The sequence below is a fragment of the Schistocerca cancellata genome, unplaced genomic scaffold (genome assembly GCF_023864275.1).
Source record: "Schistocerca cancellata isolate TAMUIC-IGC-003103 unplaced genomic scaffold, iqSchCanc2.1 HiC_scaffold_151, whole genome shotgun sequence".
Lineage (NCBI taxonomy): Eukaryota > Metazoa > Arthropoda > Insecta > Orthoptera > Acrididae > Schistocerca > Schistocerca cancellata.
The window spans coordinates 1-25707 of record NW_026046191.1 but is presented as its reverse complement, the minus strand read 5'-3'; the positions used below and the strand labels follow the sequence as shown (position 1 = coordinate 25707).

Here is a 25707-nt window from a genome sequence, read left to right as displayed (position 1 = left end):
AGAAAGCTTCCGTCGGTCCAGCAGGACACGGCAACACCCCGCGCAGTCCCCCCGCCGCCCGGCCGCGCGCAAGCCCTGCGCCGGATAACAGGAACAAGGTGCGTCGCCAGCGGGTGTCGGAGGCCGCACGCACCAAACGAATGACAGGCGGTGCATCGAGCAGCTGTGTTGTGCGTCTCACCTACGTTCGGCAGTCGCCTATGAGACGCCGAGGCGAGCGCGCAGCTCCGCGCCACCTTCGAGGTGGAAAGACGCGCTTTGCGTCAAATGTGCCACGGAAAGCAGCGATTGCGTGTGTTGGGAGAAGAGGCGAATGCTTCTTCTGTGGTGCGGCTACAGTATAAGGACGCCAACGGCCATACCATGTTGAATACACCGGTTCTCGTCCGATCACCGAAGTTAAGCAACATCGGGCCCGGTTAGTACTTGGATGGGTGACCGCCTGGGAACACCGGGTGCTGTTGGCTCTATCTCATTTTTTCATTTTTACGTCGCTACACCTGCCAGGCCTCTTTTTCATACTAACTATCAGGTGTGACAAAGATGCTTCCACAAGCATTTTCAACTACTGTATCAAACGTAAGATACGAAATTACGGTAATGAACTCGGTTTGAGTAAGAATGCGCGAAGGAAGACTGCTAGGAACTCGTTGAAAATGACAAAACACTACCAATCGACAGATGTGTTCTTGAAATGCGTCAGAGGCCTACTGTTACGTAGCAGTGCTAAATTCCGAAAACTAACTAAATATATATAAAAAAAAAAAAATCAACCGTTCTCGAGCCATCACCCAAGTTAAACAACAACGTTAGTAATCGGATCGGTGACTGCCTGGGACCTCTGGCTGTCTTCATATTTTGCTTTCTTGTCGCCACCCCGCCAGCCCTCTCTTCATGCTACCTTTCCGATGCGACGAAGATGTTTCCACAATGACTTAAATCTGTTGTAATAAGCAACAGATACGATATTAGGGAACTCAGTTTGAAGAAGCGTGTGCCAAGGAAGATTTCCAAAGTGTCTCTGGAAATAACAAAACAGTATGAAGCGGCAGAAATGTTGCGAAATACGTCAGGGCTTATTGTTTTGTAGCAGTGTACATGCGCAAATTTGTAAACAAAAATTTATCTTTCGTCGCAACAAGAGATGGATGCTTTGTCGAACCGCCTGTGTCTTCTGTGCTTGATTTCGCACCTTTCCACGGCACGGCACAGCGCTGCTCTAGTAGCTCCGAACGGCCGCCCACGGCGTCTCGGACACGCCGGTCAGGCCCGCGCCCGTCTCGCAGATGTTTCTCGTGCTTGTGCTATCATATGGGCCGCGACCCGAGCGGCAGCGAGCGGCAGTCGAGCAAAGTCGGGACAAGTCGGGACGGGAGGGGGGACAGGCGCGAATGCAAATGCACCGCGCAAATTACGCATAAATCTGGAAGCGCGGCGTGTGTCAGGCAGGTGAGAAAGCTTCCGTCGGTCCAGCAGGACACGGCAACACCCCGCGCAGTCCCCCCGCCGCCCGGCCGCGCGCAAGCCCTGCGCGGATAACAGGAACAAGGTGCGTCGCCAGCGGGTGTCGGAGGCCGCACGCACCAAACGAATGACAGGCGGTGCATCGAGCAGCTGTGTTGTGCGTCTCACCTACGTTCGGCAGTCGCCTATGAGACGCCGAGGCGAGCGCGCACTCCGCGCCACCTTCGAGGTGGAAAGACGCGCTTTGCGTCAAATGTGCCACGGAAAGCAGCGATTGCGTGTGTTGGGAGAAGAGGCGAATGCTTCTTCTGTGGTGCGGCTACAGTATAAGGACGCCAACGGCCATACCATGTTGAATACACCGGTCTCGTCCGATCACCGAAGTTAAGCAACATCGGGCCCGGTTAGTACTTGGATGGGTGACCGCCTGGGAACACCGGGTGCTGTTGGCTCTATCTCATTTTTTCATTTTTACGTCGCTACACCTGCCAGGCCTCTTTTTCATACTAACTATCAGGTGTGACAAAGATGCTTCCACAAGCATTTTCAACTACTGTATCAAACGTAAGATACGAAATTACGGTAATGAACTCGGTTTGAGTAAGAATGCGCGAAGGAAGACTGCTAGGAACTCGTTGAAAATGACAAAACACTACCAATCGACAGATGTGTTCTTGAAATGCGTCAGAGCCTACTGTTACGTAGCAGTGCTAAATTCCGAAAACTAACTAAATATATATAAAAAAAAAAAAATCAACCGTTCTCGAGCCATCACCCAAGTTAAACAACAACGTTAGTAATCGGATCGGTGACTGCCTGGGACCTCTGGCTGTCTTCATATTTTGCTTTCTTGTCGCCACCCCCGCCAGCCCTCTCTTCATGCTACCTTTCCGATGCGACGAAGATGTTTCCACAATGACTTAAATCTGTTGTAATAAGCAACAGATACGATATTAGGGAACTCAGTTTGAAGAAGCGTGTGCCAAGGAAGATTTCCAAAGTGTCTCTGGAAATAACAAAACAGTATGAAGCGGCAGAAATGTTGCGAAATACGTCAGGGCTTATTGTTTTGTAGCAGTGTACATGCGCAAATTTGTAAACAAAAATTTATCTTTCGTCGCAACAAGAGATGGATGCTTTGTCGAACCGCCTGTGTCTTCTGTGCTTGATTTCGCACCTTTCCACGGCACGGCACAGCGCTGCTCTAGTAGCTCCGAACGGCCGCCCACGGCGTCTCGGACACGCCGGTCAGGCCCGCGCCCGTCTCGCAGATGTTTCTCGTGCTTGTGCTATCATATGGGCCGCGACCCGAGCGGCAGCGAGCGGCAGTCGAGCAAAGTCGGGACAAGTCGGGACGGGAGGGGGGACAGGCGCGAATGCAAATGCACCGCGCAAATTACGCATAAATCTGGAAGCGCGGCGTGTGTCAGGCAGGTGAGAAAGCTTCCGTCGGTCCAGCAGGACACGGCAACACCCCGCGCAGTCCCCCCGCCGCCCGGCCGCGCGCAAGCCCTGCGCCGGATAACAGGAACAAGGTGCGTCGCCAGCGGGTGTCGGAGGCCGCACGCACCAAACGAATGACAGGCGGTGCATCGAGCAGCTGTGTTGTGCGTCTCACCTACGTTCGGCAGTCGCCTATGAGACGCCGAGGCGAGCGCGCACTCCGCGCCACCTTCGAGGTGGAAAGACGCGCTTTGCGTCAAATGTGCCACGGAAAGCAGCGATTGCGTGTGTTGGGAGAAGAGGCGAATGCTTCTTCTGTGGTGCGGCTACAGTATAAGGACGCCAACGGCCATACCATGTTGAATACACCGGTTCTCGTCCGATCACCGAAGTTAAGCAACATCGGGCCCGGTTAGTACTTGGATGGGTGACCGCCTGGGAACACCGGGTGCTGTTGGCTCTATCTCATTTTTTCATTTTTACGTCGCTACACCTGCCAGGCCTCTTTTTCATACTAACTATCAGGTGTGACAAAGATGCTTCCACAAGCATTTTCAACTACTGTATCAAACGTAAGATACGAAATTACGGTAATGAACTCGGTTTGAGTAAGAATGCGCGAAGGAAGACTGCTAGGAACTCGTTGAAAATGACAAAACACTACCAATCGACAGATGTGTTCTTGAAATGCGTCAGAGCCTACTGTTACGTAGCAGTGCTAAATTCCGAAAACTAACTAAATATATATAAAAAAAAAAAAATCAACCGTTCTCGAGCCATCACCCAAGTTAAACAACAACGTTAGTAATCGGATCGGTGACTGCCTGGGACCTCTGGCTGTCTTCATATTTTGCTTTCTTGTCGCCACCCCCGCCAGCCCTCTCTTCATGCTACCTTTCCGATGCGACGAAGATGTTTCCACAATGACTTAAATCTGTTGTAATAAGCAACAGATACGATATTAGGGAACTCAGTTTGAAGAAGCGTGTGCCAAGGAAGATTTCCAAAGTGTCTCTGGAAATAACAAAACAGTATGAAGCGGCAGAAATGTTGCGAAATACGTCAGGGCTTATTGTTTTGTAGCAGTGTACATGCGCAAATTTGTAAACAAAAATTTATCTTTCGTCGCAACAAGAGATGGATGCTTTGTCGAACCGCCTGTGTCTTCTGTGCTTGATTTCGCACCTTTCCACGGCACGGCACAGCGCTGCTCTAGTAGCTCCGAACGGCCGCCCACGGCGTCTCGGACACGCCGGTCAGGCCCGCGCCCGTCTCGCAGATGTTTCTCGTGCTTGTGCTATCATATGGGCCGCGACCCGAGCGGCAGCGAGCGGCAGTCGAGCAAAGTCGGGACAAGTCGGGACGGGAGGGGGGACAGGCGCGAATGCAAATGCACCGCGCAAATTACGCATAAATCTGGAAGCGCGGCGTGTGTCAGGCAGGTGAGAAAGCTTCCGTCGGTCCAGCAGGACACGGCAACACCCCGCGCAGTCCCCCCGCCGCCCGGCCGCGCGCAAGCCCTGCGCCGGATAACAGGAACAAGGTGCGTCGCCAGCGGGTGTCGGAGGCCGCACGCACCAAACGAATGACAGGCGGTGCATCGAGCAGCTGTGTTGTGCGTCTCACCTACGTTCGGCAGTCGCCTATGAGACGCCGAGGCGAGCGCGCACTCCGCGCCACCTTCGAGGTGGAAAGACGCGCTTTGCGTCAAATGTGCCACGGAAAGCAGCGATTGCGTGTGTTGGGAGAAGAGGCGAATGCTTCTTCTGTGTGCGGCTACAGTATAAGGACGCCAACGGCCATACCATGTTGAATACACCGGTTCTCGTCCGATCACCGAAGTTAAGCAACATCGGGCCCGGTTAGTACTTGGATGGGTGACCGCCTGGGAACACCGGGTGCTGTTGGCTCTATCTCATTTTTTCATTTTTACGTCGCTACACCTGCCAGGCCTCTTTTTCATACTAACTATCAGGTGTGACAAAGATGCTTCCACAAGCATTTTCAACTACTGTATCAAACGTAAGATACGAAATTACGGTAATGAACTCGGTTTGAGTAAGAATGCGCGAAGGAAGACTGCTAGGAACTCGTTGAAAATGACAAAACACTACCAATCGACAGATGTGTTCTTGAAATGCGTCAGAGCCTACTGTTACGTAGCAGTGCTAAATTCCGAAAACTAACTAAATATATATAAAAAAAAAAAAATCAACCGTTCTCGAGCCATCACCCAAGTTAAACAACAACGTTAGTAATCGGATCGGTGACTGCCTGGGACCTCTGGCTGTCTTCATATTTTGCTTTCTTGTCGCCACCCCCGCCAGCCCTCTCTTCATGCTACCTTTCCGATGCGACGAAGATGTTTCCACAATGACTTAAATCTGTTGTAATAAGCAACAGATACGATATTAGGGAACTCAGTTTGAAGAAGCGTGTGCCAAGGAAGATTTCCAAAGTGTCTCTGGAAATAACAAAACAGTATGAAGCGGCAGAAATGTTGCGAAATACGTCAGGGCTTATTGTTTTGTAGCAGTGTACATGCGCAAATTTGTAAACAAAAATTTATCTTTCGTCGCAACAAGAGATGGATGCTTTGTCGAACCGCCTGTGTCTTCTGTGCTTGATTTCGCACCTTTCCACGGCACGGCACAGCGCTGCTCTAGTAGCTCCGAACGGCCGCCCACGGCGTCTCGGACACGCCGGTCAGGCCCGCGCCCGTCTCGCAGATGTTTCTCGTGCTTGTGCTATCATATGGGCCGCGACCCGAGCGGCAGCGAGCGGCAGTCGAGCAAAGTCGGGACAAGTCGGGACGGGAGGGGGGACAGGCGCGAATGCAAATGCACCGCGCAAATTACGCATAAATCTGGAAGCGCGGCGTGTGTCAGGCAGGTGAGAAAGCTTCCGTCGGTCCAGCAGGACACGGCAACACCCCGCGCAGTCCCCCCGCCGCCCGGCCGCGCGCAAGCCCTGCGCCGGATAACAGGAACAAGGTGCGTCGCCAGCGGGTGTCGGAGGCCGCACGCACCAAACGAATGACAGGCGGTGCATCGAGCAGCTGTGTTGTGCGTCTCACCTACGTTCGGCAGTCGCCTATGAGACGCCGAGGGCGAGCGCGCACTCCGCGCACCTTCGAGGTGGAAAGACGCGCTTTGCGTCAAATGTGCCACGGAAAGCAGCGATTGCGTGTGTTGGGAGAAGAGGCGAATGCTTCTTCTGTGGTGCGGCTACAGTATAAGGACGCCAACGGCCATACCATGTTGAATACACCGGTTCTCGTCCGATCACCGAAGTTAAGCAACATCGGGCCCGGTTAGTACTTGGATGGGTGACCGCCTGGGAACACCGGGTGCTGTTGGCTCTATCTCATTTTTTCATTTTTACGTCGCTACACCTGCCAGGCCTCTTTTTCATACTAACTATCAGGTGTGACAAAGATGCTTCCACAAGCATTTTCAACTACTGTATCAAACGTAAGATACGAAATTACGGTAATGAACTCGGTTTGAGTAAGAATGCGCGAAGGAAGACTGCTAGGAACTCGTTGAAAATGACAAAACACTACCAATCGACAGATGTGTTCTTGAAATGCGTCAGAGCCTACTGTTACGTAGCAGTGCTAAATTCCGAAAACTAACTAAATATATATAAAAAAAAAAAATCAACCGTTCTCGAGCCATCACCCAAGTTAAACAACAACGTTAGTAATCGGATCGGTGACTGCCTGGGACCTCTGGCTGTCTTCATATTTTGCTTTCTTGTCGCCACCCCCGCCAGCCCTCTCTTCATGCTACCTTTCCGATGCGACGAAGATGTTTCCACAATGACTTAAATCTGTTGTAATAAGCAACAGATACGATATTAGGGAACTCAGTTTGAAGAAGCGTGTGCCAAGGAAGATTTCCAAAGTGTCTCTGGAAATAACAAAACAGTATGAAGCGGCAGAAATGTTGCGAAATACGTCAGGGCTTATTGTTTTGTAGCAGTGTACATGCGCAAATTTGTAAACAAAAATTTATCTTTCGTCGCAACAAGAGATGGATGCTTTGTCGAACCGCCTGTGTCTTCTGTGCTTGATTTCGCACCTTTCCACGGCACGGCACAGCGCTGCTCTAGTAGCTCCGAACGGCCGCCCACGGCGTCTCGGACACGCCGGTCAGGCCCGCGCCCGTCTCGCAGATGTTTCTCGTGCTTGTGCTATCATATGGGCCGCGACCCGAGCGGCAGCGAGCGGCAGTCGAGCAAAGTCGGGACAAGTCGGGACGGGAGGGGGGGACAGGCGCGAATGCAAATGCACCGCGCAAATTACGCATAAATCTGGAAGCGCGGCGTGTGTCAGGCAGGTGAGAAAGCTTCCGTCGGTCCAGCAGGACACGGCAACACCCCGCGCAGTCCCCCCGCCGCCCGGCCGCGCGCAAGCCCTGCGCCGGATAACAGGAACAAGGTGCGTCGCCAGCGGGTGTCGGAGGCCGCACGCACCAAACGAATGACAGGCGGTGCATCGAGCAGCTGTGTTGTGCGTCTCACCTACGTTCGGCAGTCGCCTATGAGACGCCGAGGCGAGCGCGCACTCCGCGCCACCTTCGAGGTGGAAAGACGCGCTTTGCGTCAAATGTGCCACGGAAAGCAGCGATTGCGTGTGTTGGGAGAAGAGGCGAATGCTTCTTCTGTGGTGCGCTACAGTATAAGGACGCCAACGGCCATACCATGTTGAATACACCGGTTCTCGTCCGATCACCGAAGTTAAGCAACATCGGGCCCGGTTAGTACTTGGATGGGTGACCGCCTGGGAACACCGGGTGCTGTTGGCTCTATCTCATTTTTTCATTTTTACGTCGCTACACCTGCCAGGCCTCTTTTTCATACTAACTATCAGGTGTGACAAAGATGCTTCCACAAGCATTTTCAACTACTGTATCAAACGTAAGATACGAAATTACGGTAATGAACTCGGTTTGAGTAAGAATGCGCGAAGGAAGACTGCTAGGAACTCGTTGAAAATGACAAAACACTACCAATCGACAGATGTCTTCTTGAAATGCGTCAGAGCCTACTGTTACGTAGCAGTGCTAAATTCCGAAAACTAACTAAATATATATAAAAAAAAAAAATCAACCGTTCTCGAGCCATCACCCAAGTTAAACAACAACGTTAGTAATCGGATCGGTGACTGCCTGGGACCTCTGGCTGTCTTCATATTTTGCTTTCTTGTCGCCACCCCCGCCAGCCCTCTCTTCATGCTACCTTTCCGATGCGACGAAGATGTTTCCACAATGACTTAAATCTGTTGTAATAAGCAACAGATACGATATTAGGGAACTCAGTTTGAAGAAGCGTGTGCCAAGGAAGATTTCCAAAGTGTCTCTGGAAATAACAAAACAGTATGAAGCGGCAGAAATGTTGCGAAATACGTCAGGGCTTATTGTTTTGTAGCAGTGTACATGCGCAAATTTGTAAACAAAAATTTATCTTTCGTCGCAACAAGAGATGGATGCTTTGTCGAACCGCCTGTGTCTTCTGTGCTTGATTTCGCACCTTTCCACGGCACGGCACAGCGCTGCTCTAGTAGCTCCGAACGGCCGCCCACGGCGTCTCGGACACGCCGGTCAGGCCCGCGCCCGTCTCGCAGATGTTTCTCGTGCTTGTGCTATCATATGGGCCGCGACCCGAGCGGCAGCGAGCGGCAGTCGAGCAAAGTCGGGACAAGTCGGGACGGGAGGGGGGACAGGCGCGAATGCAAATGCACCGCGCAAATTACGCATAAATCTGGAAGCGCGGCGTGTGTCAGGCAGGTGAGAAAGCTTCCGTCGGTCCAGCAGGACACGGCAACACCCCGCGCAGTCCCCCCGCCGCCCGGCCGCGCGCAAGCCCTGCGCCGGATAACAGGAACAAGGTGCGTCGCCAGCGGGTGTCGGAGGCCGCACGCACCAAACGAATGACAGGCGGTGCATCGAGCAGCTGTGTTGTGCGTCTCACCTACGTTCGGCAGTCGCCTATGAGACGCCGAGGCGAGCGCGCACTCCGCGCCACCTTCGAGGTGGAAAGACGCGCTTTGCGTCAAATGTGCCACGGAAAGCAGCGATTGCGTGTGTTGGGAGAAGAGGCGAATGCTTCTTCTGTGGTGCGGCTACAGTATAAGGACGCCAACGGCCATACCATGTTGAATACACCGGTTCTCGTCCGATCACCGAAGTTAAGCAACATCGGGCCCGGTTAGTACTTGGATGGGTGACCGCCTGGGAACACCGGGTGCTGTTGGCTCTATCTCATTTTTTCATTTTTACGTCGCTACACCTGCCAGGCCTCTTTTTCATACTAACTATCAGGTGTGACAAAGATGCTTCCACAAGCATTTTCAACTACTGTATCAAACGTAAGATACGAAATTACGGTAATGAACTCGGTTTGAGTAAGAATGCGCGAAGGAAGACTGCTAGGAACTCGTTGAAAATGACAAAACACTACCAATCGACAGATGTGTTCTTGAAATGCGTCAGAGCCTACTGTTACGTAGCAGTGCTAAATTCCGAAAACTAACTAAATATATATAAAAAAAAAAAAATCAACCGTTCTCGAGCCATCACCCAAGTTAAACAACAACGTTAGTAATCGGATCGGTGACTGCCTGGGACCTCTGGCTGTCTTCATATTTTGCTTTCTTGTCGCCACCCCCGCCAGCCCTCTCTTCATGCTACCTTTCCGATGCGACGAAGATGTTTCCACAATGACTTAAATCTGTTGTAATAAGCAACAGATACGATATTAGGGAACTCAGTTTGAAGAAGCGTGTGCCAAGGAAGATTTCCAAAGTGTCTCTGGAAATAACAAAACAGTATGAAGCGGCAGAAATGTTGCGAAATACGTCAGGGCTTATTGTTTTGTAGCAGTGTACATGCGCAAATTTGTAAACAAAAATTTATCTTTCGTCGCAACAAGAGATGGATGCTTTGTCGAACCGCCTGTGTCTTCTGTGCTTGATTTCGCACCTTTCCACGGCACGGCACAGCGCTGCTCTAGTAGCTCCGAACGGCCGCCCACGGCGTCTCGGACACGCCGGTCAGGCCCGCGCCCGTCTCGCAGATGTTTCTCGTGCTTGTGCTATCATATGGGCCGCGACCCGAGCGGCAGCGAGCGGCAGTCGAGCAAAGTCGGGACAAGTCGGGACGGGAGGGGGGACAGGCGCGAATGCAAATGCACCGCGCAAATTACGCATAAATCTGGAAGCGCGGCGTGTGTCAGGCAGGTGAGAAAGCTTCCGTCGGTCCAGCAGGACACGGCAACACCCCGCGCAGTCCCCCCGCCGCCCGGCCGCGCGCAAGCCCTGCGCCGGATAACAGGAACAAGGTGCGTCGCCAGCGGGTGTCGGAGGCCGCACGCACCAAACGAATGACAGGCGGTGCATCGAGCAGCTGTGTTGTGCGTCTCACCTACGTTCGGCAGTCGCCTATGAGACGCCGAGGCGAGCGCGCACTCCGCGCCACCTTCGAGGTGGAAAGACGCGCTTTGCGTCAAATGTGCCACGGAAAGCAGCGATTGCGTGTGTTGGGAGAAGAGGCGAATGCTTCTTCTGTGGTGCGGCTACAGTATAAGGACGCCAACGGCCATACCATGTTGAATACACCGGTTCTCGTCCGATCACCGAAGTTAAGCAACATCGGGCCCGGTTAGTACTTGGATGGGTGACCGCCTGGGAACACCGGGTGCTGTTGGCTCTATCTCATTTTTTCATTTTTACGTCGCTACACCTGCCAGGCCTCTTTTTCATACTAACTATCAGGTGTGACAAAGATGCTTCCACAAGCATTTTCAACTACTGTATCAAACGTAAGATACGAAATTACGGTAATGAACTCGGTTTGAGTAAGAATGCGCGAAGGAAGACTGCTAGGAACTCGTTGAAAATGACAAAACACTACCAATCGACAGATGTGTTCTTGAAATGCGTCAGAGCCTACTGTTACGTAGCAGTGCTAAATTCCGAAAACTAACTAAATATATATAAAAAAAAAAAATCAACCGTTCTCGAGCCATCACCCAAGTTAAACAACAACGTTAGTAATCGGATCGGTGACTGCCTGGGACCTCTGGCTGTCTTCATATTTTGCTTTCTTGTCGCCACCCCCGCCAGCCCTCTTCATGCTACCTTTCCGATGCGACGAAGATGTTTCCACAATGACTTAAATCTGTTGTAATAAGCAACAGATACGATATTAGGGAACTCAGTTTGAAGAAGCGTGTGCCAAGGAAGATTTCCAAAGTGTCTCTGGAAATAACAAAACAGTATGAAGCGGCAGAAATGTTGCGAAATACGTCAGGGCTTATTGTTTTGTAGCAGTGTACATGCGCAAATTTGTAAACAAAAATTTATCTTTCGTCGCAACAAGAGATGGATGCTTTGTCGAACCGCCTGTGTCTTCTGTGCTTGATTTCGCACCTTTCCACGGCACGGCACAGCGCTGCTCTAGTAGCTCCGAACGGCCGCCCACGGCGTCTCGGACACGCCGGTCAGGCCCGCGCCCGTCTCGCAGATGTTTCTCGTGCTTGTGCTATCATATGGGCCGCGACCCGAGCGGCAGCGAGCGGCAGTCGAGCAAAGTCGGGACAAGTCGGGACGGGAGGGGGGACAGGCGCGAATGCAAATGCACCGCGCAAATTACGCATAAATCTGGAAGCGCGGCGTGTGTCAGGCAGGTGAGAAAGCTTCCGTCGGTCCAGCAGGACACGGCAACACCCCGCGCAGTCCCCCCGCCGCCCGGCCGCGCGCAAGCCCTGCGCCGGATAACAGGAACAAGGTGCGTCGCCAGCGGGTGTCGGAGGCCGCACGCACCAAACGAATGACAGGCGGTGCATCGAGCAGCTGTGTTGTGCGTCTCACCTACGTTCGGCAGTCGCCTATGAGACGCCGAGGCGAGCGCGCACTCCGCGCCACCTTCGAGGTGGAAAGACGCGCTTTGCGTCAAATGTGCCACGGAAAGCAGCGATTGCGTGTGTTGGGAGAAGAGGCGAATGCTTCTTCTGTGGTGCGGCTACAGTATAAGGACGCCAACGGCCATACCATGTTGAATACACCGGTTCTCGTCCGATCACCGAAGTTAAGCAACATCGGGCCCGGTTAGTACTTGGATGGGTGACCGCCTGGGAACACCGGGTGCTGTTGGCTCTATCTCATTTTTTCATTTTTACGTCGCTACACCTGCCAGGCCTCTTTTTCATACTAACTATCAGGTGTGACAAAGATGCTTCCACAAGCATTTTCAACTACTGTATCAAACGTAAGATACGAAATTACGGTAATGAACTCGGTTTGAGTAAGAATGCGCGAAGGAAGACTGCTAGGAACTCGTTGAAAATGACAAAACACTACCAATCGACAGATGTGTTCTTGAAATGCGTCAGAGCCTACTGTTACGTAGCAGTGCTAAATTCCGAAAACTAACTAAATATATATAAAAAAAAAAAAATCAACCGTTCTCGAGCCATCACCCAAGTTAAACAACAACGTTAGTAATCGGATCGGTGACTGCCTGGGACCTCTGGCTGTCTTCATATTTTGCTTTCTTGTCGCCACCCCCGCCAGCCCTCTCTTCATGCTACCTTTCCGATGCGACGAAGATGTTTCCACAATGACTTAAATCTGTTGTAATAAGCAACAGATACGATATTAGGGAACTCAGTTTGAAGAAGCGTGTGCCAAGGAAGATTTCCAAAGTGTCTCTGGAAATAACAAAACAGTATGAAGCGGCAGAAATGTTGCGAAATACGTCAGGGCTTATTGTTTTGTAGCAGTGTACATGCGCAAATTTGTAAACAAAAATTTATCTTTCGTCGCAACAAGAGATGGATGCTTTGTCGAACCGCCTGTGTCTTCTGTGCTTGATTTCGCACCTTTCCACGGCACGGCACAGCGCTGCTCTAGTAGCTCCGAACGGCCGCCCACGGCGTCTCGGACACGCCGGTCAGGCCCGCGCCCGTCTCGCAGATGTTTCTCGTGCTTGTGCTATCATATGGGCCGCGACCCGAGCGGCAGCGAGCGGCAGTCGAGCAAAGTCGGGACAAGTCGGGACGGGAGGGGGGACAGGCGCGAATGCAAATGCACCGCGCAAATTACGCATAAATCTGGAAGCGCGGCGTGTGTCAGGCAGGTGAGAAAGCTTCCGTCGGTCCAGCAGGACACGGCAACACCCCGCGCAGTCCCCCCGCCGCCCGGCCGCGCGCAAGCCCTGCGCCGGATAACAGGAACAAGGTGCGTCGCCAGCGGGTGTCGGAGGCCGCACGCACCAAACGAATGACAGGCGGTGCATCGAGCAGCTGTGTTGTGCGTCTCACCTACGTTCGGCAGTCGCCTATGAGACGCCGAGGCGAGCGCGCACTCCGCGCCACCTTCGAGGTGGAAAGACGCGCTTTGCGTCAAATGTGCCACGGAAAGCAGCGATTGCGTGTGTTGGGAGAAGAGGCGAATGCTTCTTCTGTGGTGCGGCTACAGTATAAGGACGCCAACGGCCATACCATGTTGAATACACCGGTTCTCGTCCGATCACCGAAGTTAAGCAACATCGGGCCCGGTTAGTACTTGGATGGGTGACCGCCTGGGAACACCGGGTGCTGTTGGCTCTATCTCATTTTTTCATTTTTACGTCGCTACACCTGCCAGGCCTCTTTTTCATACTAACTATCAGGTGTGACAAAGATGCTTCCACAAGCATTTTCAACTACTGTATCAAACGTAAGATACGAAATTACGGTAATGAACTCGGTTTGAGTAAGAATGCGCGAAGGAAGACTGCTAGGAACTCGTTGAAAATGACAAAACACTACCAATCGACAGATGTGTTCTTGAAATGCGTCAGAGCCTACTGTTACGTAGCAGTGCTAAATTCCGAAAACTAACTAAATATATATAAAAAAAAAAAAATCAACCGTTCTCGAGCCATCACCCAAGTTAAACAACAACGTTAGTAATCGGATCGGTGACTGCCTGGGACCTCTGGCTGTCTTCATATTTTGCTTTCTTGTCGCCACCCCCGCCAGCCCTCTCTTCATGCTACCTTTCCGATGCGACGAAGATGTTTCCACAATGACTTAAATCTGTTGTAATAAGCAACAGATACGATATTAGGGAACTCAGTTTGAAGAAGCGTGTGCCAAGGAAGATTTCCAAAGTGTCTCTGGAAATAACAAAACAGTATGAAGCGGCAGAAATGTTGCGAAATACGTCAGGGCTTATTGTTTTGTAGCAGTGTACATGCGCAAATTTGTAAACAAAAATTTATCTTTCGTCGCAACAAGAGATGGATGCTTTGTCGAACCGCCTGTGTCTTCTGTGCTTGATTTCGCACCTTTCCACGGCACGGCACAGCGCTGCTCTAGTAGCTCCGAACGGCCGCCCACGGCGTCTCGGACACGCCGGTCAGGCCCGCGCCCGTCTCGCAGATGTTTCTCGTGCTTGTGCTATCATATGGGCCGCGACCCGAGCGGCAGCGAGCGGCAGTCGAGCAAAGTCGGGACAAGTCGGGACGGGAGGGGGGACAGGCGCGAATGCAAATGCACCGCGCAAATTACGCATAAATCTGGAAGCGCGGCGTGTGTCAGGCAGGTGAGAAAGCTTCCGTCGGTCCAGCAGGACACGGCAACACCCCGCGCAGTCCCCCCGCCGCCCGGCCGCGCGCAAGCCCTGCGCCGGATAACAGGAACAAGGTGCGTCGCCAGCGGGTGTCGGAGGCCGCACGCACCAAACGAATGACAGGCGGTGCATCGAGCAGCTGTGTTGTGCGTCTCACCTACGTTCGGCAGTCGCCTATGAGACGCCGAGGCGAGCGCGCACTCCGCGCCACCTTCGAGGTGGAAAGACGCGCTTTGCGTCAAATGTGCCACGGAAAGCAGCGATTGCGTGTGTTGGGAGAAGAGGCGAATGCTTCTTCTGTGGTGCGGCTACAGTATAAGGACGCCAACGGCCATACCATGTTGAATACACCGGTTCTCGTCCGATCACCGAAGTTAAGCAACATCGGGCCCGGTTAGTACTTGGATGGGTGACCGCCTGGGAACACCGGGTGCTGTTGGCTCTATCTCATTTTTTCATTTTTACGTCGCTACACCTGCCAGGCCTCTTTTTCATACTAACTATCAGGTGTGACAAAGATGCTTCCACAAGCATTTTCAACTACTGTATCAAACGTAAGATACGAAATTACGGTAATGAACTCGGTTTGAGTAAGAATGCGCGAAGGAAGACTGCTAGGAACTCGTTGAAAATGACAAAACACTACCAATCGACAGATGTGTTCTTGAAATGCGTCAGAGCCTACTGTTACGTAGCAGTGCTAAATTCCGAAAACTAACTAAATATATATAAAAAAAAAAAAATCAACCGTTCTCGAGCCATCACCCAAGTTAAACAACAACGTTAGTAATCGGATCGGTGACTGCCTGGGACCTCTGGCTGTCTTCATATTTTGCTTTCTTGTCGCCACCCCCGCCAGCCCTCTCTTCATGCTACCTTTCCGATGCGACGAAGATGTTTCCACAATGACTTAAATCTGTTGTAATAAGCAACAGATACGATATTAGGGAACTCAGTTTGAAGAAGCGTGTGCCAAGGAAGATTTCCAAAGTGTCTCTGGAAATAACAAAACAGTATGAAGCGGCAGAAATGTTGCGAAATACGTCAGGGCTTATTGTTTTGTAGCAGTGTACATGCGCAAATTTGTAAACAAAAATTTATCTTTCGTCGCAACAAGAGATGGATGCTTTGTCGAACCGCCTGTGTCTTCTGTGCTTGATTTCGCACCTTTCCACGGCACGGCACAGCGCTGCTCTAGTAGCTCCGAACGGCCGCCCACGGCGTCTCGGACACGCCGGTCAGGCCCGCGCCCGTCTCGCAGATGTTTCTCGTGCTTGTGCTATCATATGGGCCGCGACCCGAGCGGCAGCGAGCGGCAGTCGAGCAAAGTCGGGACAAGTCGGGACGGGAGGGGGGACAGGCGCGAATGCAAATGCACCGCGCAAATTACGCATAAATCTGGAAGCGCGGCGTGTGTCAGGCAGGTGAGAAAGCTTCCGTCGGTCCAGCAGGACACGGCAACACCCCGCGCAGTCCCCCCGCCGCCCGGCCGCGCGCAAGCCCTGCGCCGGATAACAGGAACAAGGTGCGTCGCCAGCGGGTGTCGGAGGCCGCACGCACCAAACGAATGACAGGCGGTGCATCGAGCAGCTGTGTTGTGCGTCTCACCTACGTTCGGCAGTCGCCTATGAGACGCCGAGGCGAGCGCGCACTCCGCGCCACCTTCGAGGTGGAAAGACGCGCTTTGCGTCAAATGTGCCACGGAAAGCAGCGATTGCGTGTGTTGGGAGAAGAGGCGAATGCTTCTTCTGTGGTGCGGCTACAGTATAAGGACGCCAACGGCCATACCATGTTGAATACACCGGTTCTCGTCCGATCACCGAAGTTAAGCAACATCGGGCCCGGTTAGTACTTGGATGGGTGACCGCCTGGGAACACCGGGTGCTGTTGGCTCTATCTCATTTTTTCATTTTTACGTCGCTACACCTGCCAGGCCTCTTTTTCATACTAACTATCAGGTGTGACAAAGATGCTTCCACAAGCATTTTCAACTACTGTATCAAACGTAAGATACGAAATTACGGTAATGAACTCGGTTTGAGTAAGAATGCGCGAAGGAAGACTGCTAGGAACTCGTTGAAAATGACAAAACACTACCAATCGACAGATGTGTTCTTGAAATGCGTCAGAGCCTACTGTTACGTAGCAGTGCTAAATTCCGAAAACTAACTAAATATATATAAAAAAAAAAAAATCAACCGTTCTCGAGCCATCACCCAAGTTAAACAACAACGTTAGTAATCGGATCGGTGACTGCCTGGGACCTCTGGCTGTCTTCATATTTTGCTTTCTTGTCGCCACCCCCGCCAGCCCTCTCTTCATGCTACCTTTCCGATGCGACGAAGATGTTTCCACAATGACTTAAATCTGTTGTAATAAGCAACAGATACGATATTAGGGAACTCAGTTTGAAGAAGCGTGTGCCAAGGAAGATTTCCAAAGTGTCTCTGGAAATAACAAAACAGTATGAAGCGGCAGAAATGTTGCGAAATACGTCAGGGCTTATTGTTTTGTAGCAGTGTACATGCGCAAATTTGTAAACAAAAATTTATCTTTCGTCGCAACAAGAGATGGATGCTTTGTCGAACCGCCTGTGTCTTCTGTGCTTGATTTCGCACCTTTCCACGGCACGGCACAGCGCTGCTCTAGTAGCTCCGAACGGCCGCCCACGGCGTCTCGGACACGCCGGTCAGGCCCGCGCCCGTCTCGCAGATGTTTCTCGTGCTTGTGCTATCATATGGGCCGCGACCCGAGCGGCAGCGAGCGGCAGTCGAGCAAAGTCGGGACAAGTCGGGACGGGAGGGGGGACAGGCGCGAATGCAAATGCACCGCGCAAATTACGCATAAATCTGGAAGCGCGGCGTGTGTCAGGCAGGTGAGAAAGCTTCCGTCGGTCCAGCAGGACACGGCAACACCCCGCGCAGTCCCCCCGCCGCCCGGCCGCGCGCAAGCCCTGCGCCGGATAACAGGAACAAGGTGCGTCGCCAGCGGGTGTCGGAGGCCGCACGCACCAAACGAATGACAGGCGGTGCATCGAGCAGCTGTGTTGTGCGTCTCACCTACGTTCGGCAGTCGCCTATGAGACGCCGAGGCGAGCGCGCACTCCGCGCCACCTTCGAGGTGGAAAGACGCGCTTTGCGTCAAATGTGCCACGGAAAGCAGCGATTGCGTGTGTTGGGAGAAGAGGCGAATGCTTCTTCTGTGGTGCGGCTACAGTATAAGGACGCCAACGGCCATACCATGTTGAATACACCGGTTCTCGTCCGATCACCGAAGTTAAGCAACATCGGGCCCGGTTAGTACTTGGATGGGTGACCGCCTGGGAACACCGGGTGCTGTTGGCTCTATCTCATTTTTTCATTTTTACGTCGCTACACCTGCCAGGCCTCTTTTTCATACTAACTATCAGGTGTGACAAAGATGCTTCCACAAGCATTTTCAACTACTGTATCAAACGTAAGATACGAAATTACGGTAATGAACTCGGTTTGAGTAAGAATGCGCGAAGGAAGACTGCTAGGAACTCGTTGAAAATGACAAAACACTACCAATCGACAGATGTGTTCTTGAAATGCGTCAGAGCCTACTGTTACGTAGCAGTGCTAAATTCCGAAAACTAACTAAATATATATAAAAAAAAAAAAATCAACCGTTCTCGAGCCATCACCCAAGTTAAACAACAACGTTAGTAATCGGATCGGTGACTGCCTGGGACCTCTGGCTGTCTTCATATTTTGCTTTCTTGTCGCCACCCCCGCCAGCCCTCTCTTCATGCTACCTTTCCGATGCGACGAAGATGTTTCCACAATGACTTAAATCTGTTGTAATAAGCAACAGATACGATATTAGGGAACTCAGTTTGAAGAAGCGTGTGCCAAGGAAGATTTCCAAAGTGTCTCTGGAAATAACAAAACAGTATGAAGCGGCAGAAATGTTGCGAAATACGTCAGGGCTTATTGTTTTGTAGCAGTGTACATGCGCAAATTTGTAAACAAAAATTTATCTTTCGTCGCAACAAGAGATGGATGCTTTGTCGAACCGCCTGTGTCTTCTGTGCTTGATTTCGCACCTTTCCACGGCACGGCACAGCGCTGCTCTAGTAGCTCCGAACGGCCGCCCACGGCGTCTCGGACACGCCGGTCAGGCCCGCGCCCGTCTCGCAGATGTTTCTCGTGCTTGTGCTATCATATGGGCCGCGACCCGAGCGGCAGCGAGCGGCAGTCGAGCAAAGTCGGGACAAGTCGGGACGGGAGGGGGGACAGGCGCGAATGCAAATGCACCGCGCAAATTACGCATAAATCTGGAAGCGCGGCGTGTGTCAGGCAGGTGAGAAAGCTTCCGTCGGTCCAGCAGGACACGGCAACACCCCGCGCAGTCCCCCCGCCGCCCGGCCGCGCGCAAGCCCTGCGCCGGATAACAGGAACAAGGTGCGTCGCCAGCGGGTGTCGGAGGCCGCACGCACCAAACGAATGACAGGCGGTGCATCGAGCAGCTGTGTTGTGCGTCTCACCTACGTTCGGCAGTCGCCTATGAGACGCCGAGGCGAGCGCGCACTCCGCGCCACCTTCGAGGTGGAAAGACGCGCTTTGCGTCAAATGTGCCACGGAAAGCAGCGATTGCGTGTGTTGGGAGAAGAGGCGAATGCTTCTTCTGTGGTGCGGCTACAGTATAAGGACGCCAACGGCCATACCATGTTGAATACACCGGTTCTCGTCCGATCACCGAAGTTAAGCAACATCGGGCCCGGTTAGTACTTGGATGGGTGACCGCCTGGGAACACCGGGTGCTGTTGGCTCTATCTCATTTTTTCATTTTTACGTCGCTACACCTGCCAGGCCTCTTTTTCATACTAACTATCAGGTGTGACAAAGATGCTTCCACAAGCATTTTCAACTACTGTATCAAACGTAAGATACGAAATTACGGTAATGAACTCGGTTTGAGTAAGAATGCGCGAAGGAAGACTGCTAGGAACTCGTTGAAAATGACAAAACACTACCAATCGACAGATGTGTTCTTGAAATGCGTCAGAGCCTACTGTTACGTAGCAGTGCTAAATTCCGAAAACTAACTAAATATATATAAAAAAAAAAAAATCAACCGTTCTCGAGCCATCACCCAAGTTAAACAACAACGTTAGTAATCGGATCGGTGACTGCCTGGGACCTCTGGCTGTCTTCATATTTTGCTTTCTTGTCGCCACCCCCGCCAGCCCTCTCTTCATGCTACCTTTCCGATGCGACGAAGATGTTTCCACAATGACTTAAATCTGTTGTAATAAGCAACAGATACGATATTAGGGAACTCAGTTTGAAGAAGCGTGTGCCAAGGAAGATTTCCAAAGTGTCTCTGGAAATAACAAAACAGTATGAAGCGGCAGAAATGTTGCGAAATACGTCAGGGCTTATTGTTTTGTAGCAGTGTACATGCGCAAATTTGTAAACAAAAATTTATCTTTCGTCGCAACAAGAGATGGATGCTTTGTCGAACCGCCTGTGTCTTCTGTGCTTGATTTCGCACCTTTCCACGGCACGGCACAGCGCTGCTCTAGTAGCTCCGAACGGCCGCCCACGGCGTCTCGGACACGCCGGTCAGGCCCGCGCCCGTCTCGCAGATGTTTCTCGTGCTTGTGCTATCATATGGGCCGCGACCCGAGCGGCAGCGAGCGGCAGTCGAGCAAAGTCGGGACAAGTCGGGACGGGAGGGGGGACAGGCGCGAATGCAAATGCACCGCGCAAATTACGCATAAATCTGGAAGCGCGGCGTGTGTCAGGCAGGTGAGAAAGCTTCCGTCGGTCCAGCAGGACACGGCAACACCCCGCGCAGTCCCCCCGCCGCCCGGCCGCGCGCAAGCCCTGCGCCGGATAACAGGAACAAGGTGCGTCGCCAGCGGGTGTCGGAGGCCGCACGCACCAAACGAATGACAGGCGGTGCATCGAGCAGCTGTGTTGTGCGTCTCACCTACGTTCGGCAGTCGCCTATGAGACGCCGAGGCGAGCGCGCACTCCGCGCCACCTTCGAGGTGGAAAGACGCGCTTTGCGTCAAATGTGCCACGGAAAGCAGCGATTGCGTGTGTTGGGAGAAGAGGCGAATGCTTCTTCTGTGGTGCGGCTACAGTATAAGGACGCCAACGGCCATACCATGTTGAATACACCGGTTCTCGTCCGATCACCGAAGTTAAGCAACATCGGGCCCGGTTAGTACTTGGATGGGTGACCGCCTGGGAACACCGGGTGCTGTTGGCTCTATCTCATTTTTTCATTTTTACGTCGCTACACCTGCCAGGCCTCTTTTTCATACTAACTATCAGGTGTGACAAAGATGCTTCCACAAGCATTTTCAACTACTGTATCAAACGTAAGATACGAAATTACGGTAATGAACTCGGTTTGAGTAAGAATGCGCGAAGGAAGACTGCTAGGAACTCGTTGAAAATGACAAAACACTACCAATCGACAGATGTGTTCTTGAAATGCGTCAGAGCCTACTGTTACGTAGCAGTGCTAAATTCCGAAAACTAACTAAATATATATAAAAAAAAAAAAATCAACCGTTCTCGAGCCATCACCCAAGTTAAACAACAACGTTAGTAATCGGATCGGTGACTGCCTGGGACCTCTGGCTGTCTTCATATTTTGCTTTCTTGTCGCCACCCCCGCCAGCCCTCTCTTCATGCTACCTTTCCGATGCGACGAAGATGTTTCCACAATGACTTAAATCTGTTGTAATAAGCAACAGATACGATATTAGGGAACTCAGTTTGAAGAAGCGTGTGCCAAGGAAGATTTCCAAAGTGTCTCTGGAAATAACAAAACAGTATGAAGCGGCAGAAATGTTGCGAAATACGTCAGGGCTTATTGTTTTGTAGCAGTGTACATGCGCAAATTTGTAAACAAAAATTTATCTTTCGTCGCAACAAGAGATGGATGCTTTGTCGAACCGCCTGTGTCTTCTGTGCTTGATTTCGCACCTTTCCACGGCACGGCACAGCGCTGCTCTAGTAGCTCCGAACGGCCGCCCACGGCGTCTCGGACACGCCGGTCAGGCCCGCGCCCGTCTCGCAGATGTTTCTCGTGCTTGTGCTATCATATGGGCCGCGACCCGAGCGGCAGCGAGCGGCAGTCGAGCAAAGTCGGGACAAGTCGGGACGGGAGGGGGGACAGGCGCGAATGCAAATGCACCGCGCAAATTACGCATAAATCTGGAAGCGCGGCGTGTGTCAGGCAGGTGAGAAAGCTTCCGTCGGTCCAGCAGGACACGGCAACACCCCGCGCAGTCCCCCCGCCGCCCGGCCGCGCGCAAGCCCTGCGCCGGATAACAGGAACAAGGTGCGTCGCCAGCGGGTGTCGGAGGCCGCACGCACCAAACGAATGACAGGCGGTGCATCGAGCAGCTGTGTTGTGCGTCTCACCTACGTTCGGCAGTCGCCTATGAGACGCCGAGGCGAGCGCGCACTCCGCGCCACCTTCGAGGTGGAAAGACGCGCTTTGCGTCAAATGTGCCACGGAAAGCAGCGATTGCGTGTGTTGGGAGAAGAGGCGAATGCTTCTTCTGTGGTGCGGCTACAGTATAAGGACGCCAACGGCCATACCATGTTGAATACACCGGTTCTCGTCCGATCACCGAAGTTAAGCAACATCGGGCCCGGTTAGTACTTGGATGGGTGACCGCCTGGGAACACCGGGTGCTGTTGGCTCTATCTCATTTTTTCATTTTTACGTCGCTACACCTGCCAGGCCTCTTTTTCATACTAACTATCAGGTGTGACAAAGATGCTTCCACAAGCATTTTCAACTACTGTATCAAACGTAAGATACGAAATTACGGTAATGAACTCGGTTTGAGTAAGAATGCGCGAAGGAAGACTGCTAGGAACTCGTTGAAAATGACAAAACACTACCAATCGACAGATGTCTTCTTGAAATGCGTCAGAGCCTACTGTTACGTAGCAGTGCTAAATTCCGAAAACTAACTAAATATATATAAAAAAAAAAAATCAACCGTTCTCGAGCCATCACCCAAGTTAAACAACAACGTTAGTAATCGGATCGGTGACTGCCTGGGACCTCTGGCTGTCTTCATATTTTGCTTTCTTGTCGCCACCCCGCCAGCCCTCTCTTCATGCTACCTTTCCGATGCGACGAAGATGTTTCCACAATGACTTAAATCTGTTGTAATAAGCAACAGATACGATATTAGGGAACTCAGTTTGAAGAAGCGTGTGCCAAGGAAGATTTCCAAAGTGTCTCTGGAAATAACAAAACAGTATGAAGCGGCAGAAATGTTGCGAAATACGTCAGGGCTTATTGTTTTGTAGCAGTGTACATGCGCAAATTTGTAAACAAAAATTTATCTTTCGTCGCAACAAGAGATGGATGCTTTGTCGAACCGCCTGTGTCTTCTGTGCTTGATTTCGCACCTTTCCACGGCACGGCACAGCGCTGCTCTAGTAGCTCCGAACGGCCGCCCACGGCGTCTCGGACACGCCGGTCAGGCCCGCGCCCGTCTCGCAGATGTTTCTCGTGCTTGTGCTATCATATGGGCCGCGACCCGAGCGGCAGCGAGCGGCAGTCGAGCAAAGTCGGGACAAGTCGGGACGGGAGGGGGGACAGGCGCGAATGCAAATGCACCGCGCAAATTACGCATAAATCTGGAAGCGCGGCGTGTGTCAGGCAGGTGAGAAAGCTTCCGTCGGTCCAGCAGGACACGGCAACACCCCGCGCAGTCCCCCCGCCGCCCGGCCGCGCGCAAGCCCTGCGCCGGATAACAGGAACAAGGTGCGTCGCCAGCGGGTGTCGGAGGCCGCACGCACCAAACGAATGACAGGCGGTGCATCGAGCAGCTGTGTTGTGCGTCTCACCTACGTTCGGCAGTCGCCTATGAGACGCCGAGGCGAGCGCGCACTCCGCGCCACCTTCGAGGTGGAAAGACGCGCTTTGCGTCAAATGTGCCACGGAAAGCAGCGATTGCGTGTGTTGGGAGAAGAGGCGAATGCTTCTTCTGTGGTGCGGCTACAGTATAAGGACGCCAACGGCCATACCATGTTGAATACACCGGTTCTCGTCCGATCACCGAAGTTAAGCAACATCGGGCCCGGTTAGTACTTGGATGGGTGACCGCCTGGGAACACCGGGTGCTGTTGGCTCTATCTCATTTTTTCATTTTTACGTCGCTACACCTGCCAGGCCTCTTTTTCATACTAACTATCAGGTGTGACAAAGATGCTTCCACAAGCATTTTCAACTACTGTATCAAACGTAAGATACGAAATTACGGTAATGAACTCGGTTTGAGTAAGAATGCGCGAAGGAAGACTGCTAGGAACTCGTTGAAAATGACAAAACACTACCAATCGACAGATGTGTTCTTGAAATGCGTCAGAGCCTACTGTTACGTAGCAGTGCTAAATTCCGAAAACTAACTAAATATATATAAAAAAAAAAAAATCAACCGTTCTCGAGCCATCACCCAAGTTAAACAACAACGTTAGTAATCGGATCGGTGACTGCCTGGGACCTCTGGCTGTCTTCATATTTTGCTTTCTTGTCGCCACCCCCGCCAGCCCTCTCTTCATGCTACCTTTCCGATGCGACGAAGATGTTTCCACAATGACTTAAATCTGTTGTAATAAGCAACAGATACGATATTAGGGAACTCAGTTTGAAGAAGCGTGTGCCAAGGAAGATTTCCAAAGTGTCTCTGGAAATAACAAAACAGTATGAAGCGGCAGAAATGTTGCGAAATACGTCAGGGCTTATTGTTTTGTAGCAGTGTACATGCGCAAATTTGTAAACAAAAATTTATCTTTCGTCGCAACAAGAGATGGATGCTTTGTCGAACCGCCTGTGTCTTCTGTGCTTGATTTCGCACCTTTCCACGGCACGGCACAGCGCTGCTCTAGTAGCTCCGAACGGCCGCCCACGGCGTCTCGGACACGCCGGTCAGGCCCGCGCCCGTCTCGCAGATGTTTCTCGTGCTTGTGCTATCATATGGGCCGCGACCCGAGCGGCAGCGAGCGGCAGTCGAGCAAAGTCGGGACAAGTCGGGACGGGAGGGGGGACAGGCGCGAATGCAAATGCACCGCGCAAATTACGCATAAATCTGGAAGCGCGGCGTGTGTCAGGCAGGTGAGAAAGCTTCCGTCGGTCCAGCAGGACACGGCAACACCCCGCGCAGTCCCCCCGCCGCCCGGCCGCGCGCAAGCCCTGCGCCGGATAACAGGAACAAGGTGCGTCGCCAGCGGGTGTCGGAGGCCGCACGCACCAAACGAATGACAGGCGGTGCATCGAGCAGCTGTGTTGTGCGTCTCACCTACGTTCGGCAGTCGCCTATGAGACGCCGAGGCGAGCGCGCACTCCGCGCCACCTTCGAGGTGGAAAGACGCGCTTTGCGTCAAATGTGCCACGGAAAGCAGCGATTGCGTGTGTTGGGAGAAGAGGCGAATGCTTCTTCTGTGGTGCGGCTACAGTATAAGGACGCCAACGGCCATACCATGTTGAATACACCGGTTCTCGTCCGATCACCGAAGTTAAGCAACATCGGGCCCGGTTAGTACTTGGATGGGTGACCGCCTGGGAACACCGGGTGCTGTTGGCTCTATCTCATTTTTTCATTTTTACGTCGCTACACCTGCCAGGCCTCTTTTTCATACTAACTATCAGGTGTGACAAAGATGCTTCCACAAGCATTTTCAACTACTGTATCAAACGTAAGATACGAAATTACGGTAATGAACTCGGTTTGAGTAAGAATGCGCGAAGGAAGACTGCTAGGAACTCGTTGAAAATGACAAAACACTACCAATCGACAGATGTGTTCTTGAAATGCGTCAGAGCCTACTGTTACGTAGCAGTGCTAAATTCCGAAAACTAACTAAATATATATAAAAAAAAAAAAATCAACCGTTCTCGAGCCATCACCCAAGTTAAACAACAACGTTAGTAATCGGATCGGTGACTGCCTGGGACCTCTGGCTGTCTTCATATTTTGCTTTCTTGTCGCCACCCCCGCCAGCCCTCTCTTCATGCTACCTTTCCGATGCGACGAAGATGTTTCCACAATGACTTAAATCTGTTGTAATAAGCAACAGATACGATATTAGGGAACTCAGTTTGAAGAAGCGTGTGCCAAGGAAGATTTCCAAAGTGTCTCTGGAAATAACAAAACAGTATGAAGCGGC

General features: G+C 52.0%; 18 non-coding genes across 18 annotated transcripts; all 18 read left to right on the top strand.

Annotated features, from left to right (window-relative positions):
- The first annotated feature begins 348 nt into the window (after positions 1-348).
- Positions 349-467, top strand: LOC126112243 (5S ribosomal RNA). The gene has a single exon (XR_007524370.1). It is a non-coding gene; the product is annotated as a 5S ribosomal RNA (ribosomal RNA).
- Positions 468-1798: 1331 nt separating this feature from the next.
- Positions 1799-1916, top strand: LOC126112244 (5S ribosomal RNA). Its single transcript, XR_007524371.1, has one exon. It is a non-coding gene; the product is annotated as a 5S ribosomal RNA (ribosomal RNA).
- Positions 1917-3248: 1332 nt separating this feature from the next.
- Positions 3249-3367, top strand: LOC126112242 (5S ribosomal RNA). The gene has a single exon (XR_007524369.1). It is a non-coding gene; the product is annotated as a 5S ribosomal RNA (ribosomal RNA).
- A 1331-nt stretch (positions 3368-4698) lies between these two features.
- On the top strand, positions 4699-4817 carry LOC126112239 (5S ribosomal RNA). The gene has a single exon (XR_007524367.1). It is a non-coding gene; the product is annotated as a 5S ribosomal RNA (ribosomal RNA).
- A 1332-nt stretch (positions 4818-6149) lies between these two features.
- On the top strand, positions 6150-6268 carry LOC126112238 (5S ribosomal RNA). The gene has a single exon (XR_007524366.1). It is a non-coding gene; the product is annotated as a 5S ribosomal RNA (ribosomal RNA).
- A 1331-nt stretch (positions 6269-7599) lies between these two features.
- LOC126112237 (5S ribosomal RNA) lies at positions 7600-7718 on the top strand. Its single transcript, XR_007524365.1, has one exon. It is a non-coding gene; the product is annotated as a 5S ribosomal RNA (ribosomal RNA).
- Positions 7719-9049: 1331 nt separating this feature from the next.
- Positions 9050-9168, top strand: LOC126112236 (5S ribosomal RNA). The gene has a single exon (XR_007524364.1). It is a non-coding gene; the product is annotated as a 5S ribosomal RNA (ribosomal RNA).
- Positions 9169-10500: 1332 nt separating this feature from the next.
- On the top strand, positions 10501-10619 carry LOC126112235 (5S ribosomal RNA). The gene has a single exon (XR_007524363.1). It is a non-coding gene; the product is annotated as a 5S ribosomal RNA (ribosomal RNA).
- Positions 10620-11948: 1329 nt separating this feature from the next.
- On the top strand, positions 11949-12067 carry LOC126112234 (5S ribosomal RNA). Its single transcript, XR_007524362.1, has one exon. It is a non-coding gene; the product is annotated as a 5S ribosomal RNA (ribosomal RNA).
- Positions 12068-13399: 1332 nt separating this feature from the next.
- On the top strand, positions 13400-13518 carry LOC126112233 (5S ribosomal RNA). Its single transcript, XR_007524361.1, has one exon. It is a non-coding gene; the product is annotated as a 5S ribosomal RNA (ribosomal RNA).
- Positions 13519-14850: 1332 nt separating this feature from the next.
- Positions 14851-14969, top strand: LOC126112232 (5S ribosomal RNA). The gene has a single exon (XR_007524360.1). It is a non-coding gene; the product is annotated as a 5S ribosomal RNA (ribosomal RNA).
- A 1332-nt stretch (positions 14970-16301) lies between these two features.
- LOC126112231 (5S ribosomal RNA) lies at positions 16302-16420 on the top strand. Its single transcript, XR_007524359.1, has one exon. It is a non-coding gene; the product is annotated as a 5S ribosomal RNA (ribosomal RNA).
- Positions 16421-17752: 1332 nt separating this feature from the next.
- On the top strand, positions 17753-17871 carry LOC126112230 (5S ribosomal RNA). The gene has a single exon (XR_007524358.1). It is a non-coding gene; the product is annotated as a 5S ribosomal RNA (ribosomal RNA).
- Positions 17872-19203: 1332 nt separating this feature from the next.
- Positions 19204-19322, top strand: LOC126112247 (5S ribosomal RNA). Its single transcript, XR_007524374.1, has one exon. It is a non-coding gene; the product is annotated as a 5S ribosomal RNA (ribosomal RNA).
- A 1332-nt stretch (positions 19323-20654) lies between these two features.
- LOC126112246 (5S ribosomal RNA) lies at positions 20655-20773 on the top strand. The gene has a single exon (XR_007524373.1). It is a non-coding gene; the product is annotated as a 5S ribosomal RNA (ribosomal RNA).
- Positions 20774-22105: 1332 nt separating this feature from the next.
- LOC126112245 (5S ribosomal RNA) lies at positions 22106-22224 on the top strand. The gene has a single exon (XR_007524372.1). It is a non-coding gene; the product is annotated as a 5S ribosomal RNA (ribosomal RNA).
- A 1330-nt stretch (positions 22225-23554) lies between these two features.
- On the top strand, positions 23555-23673 carry LOC126112241 (5S ribosomal RNA). The gene has a single exon (XR_007524368.1). It is a non-coding gene; the product is annotated as a 5S ribosomal RNA (ribosomal RNA).
- A 1332-nt stretch (positions 23674-25005) lies between these two features.
- On the top strand, positions 25006-25124 carry LOC126112228 (5S ribosomal RNA). Its single transcript, XR_007524357.1, has one exon. It is a non-coding gene; the product is annotated as a 5S ribosomal RNA (ribosomal RNA).
- The last annotated feature ends 583 nt before the right edge of the window (positions 25125-25707 follow it).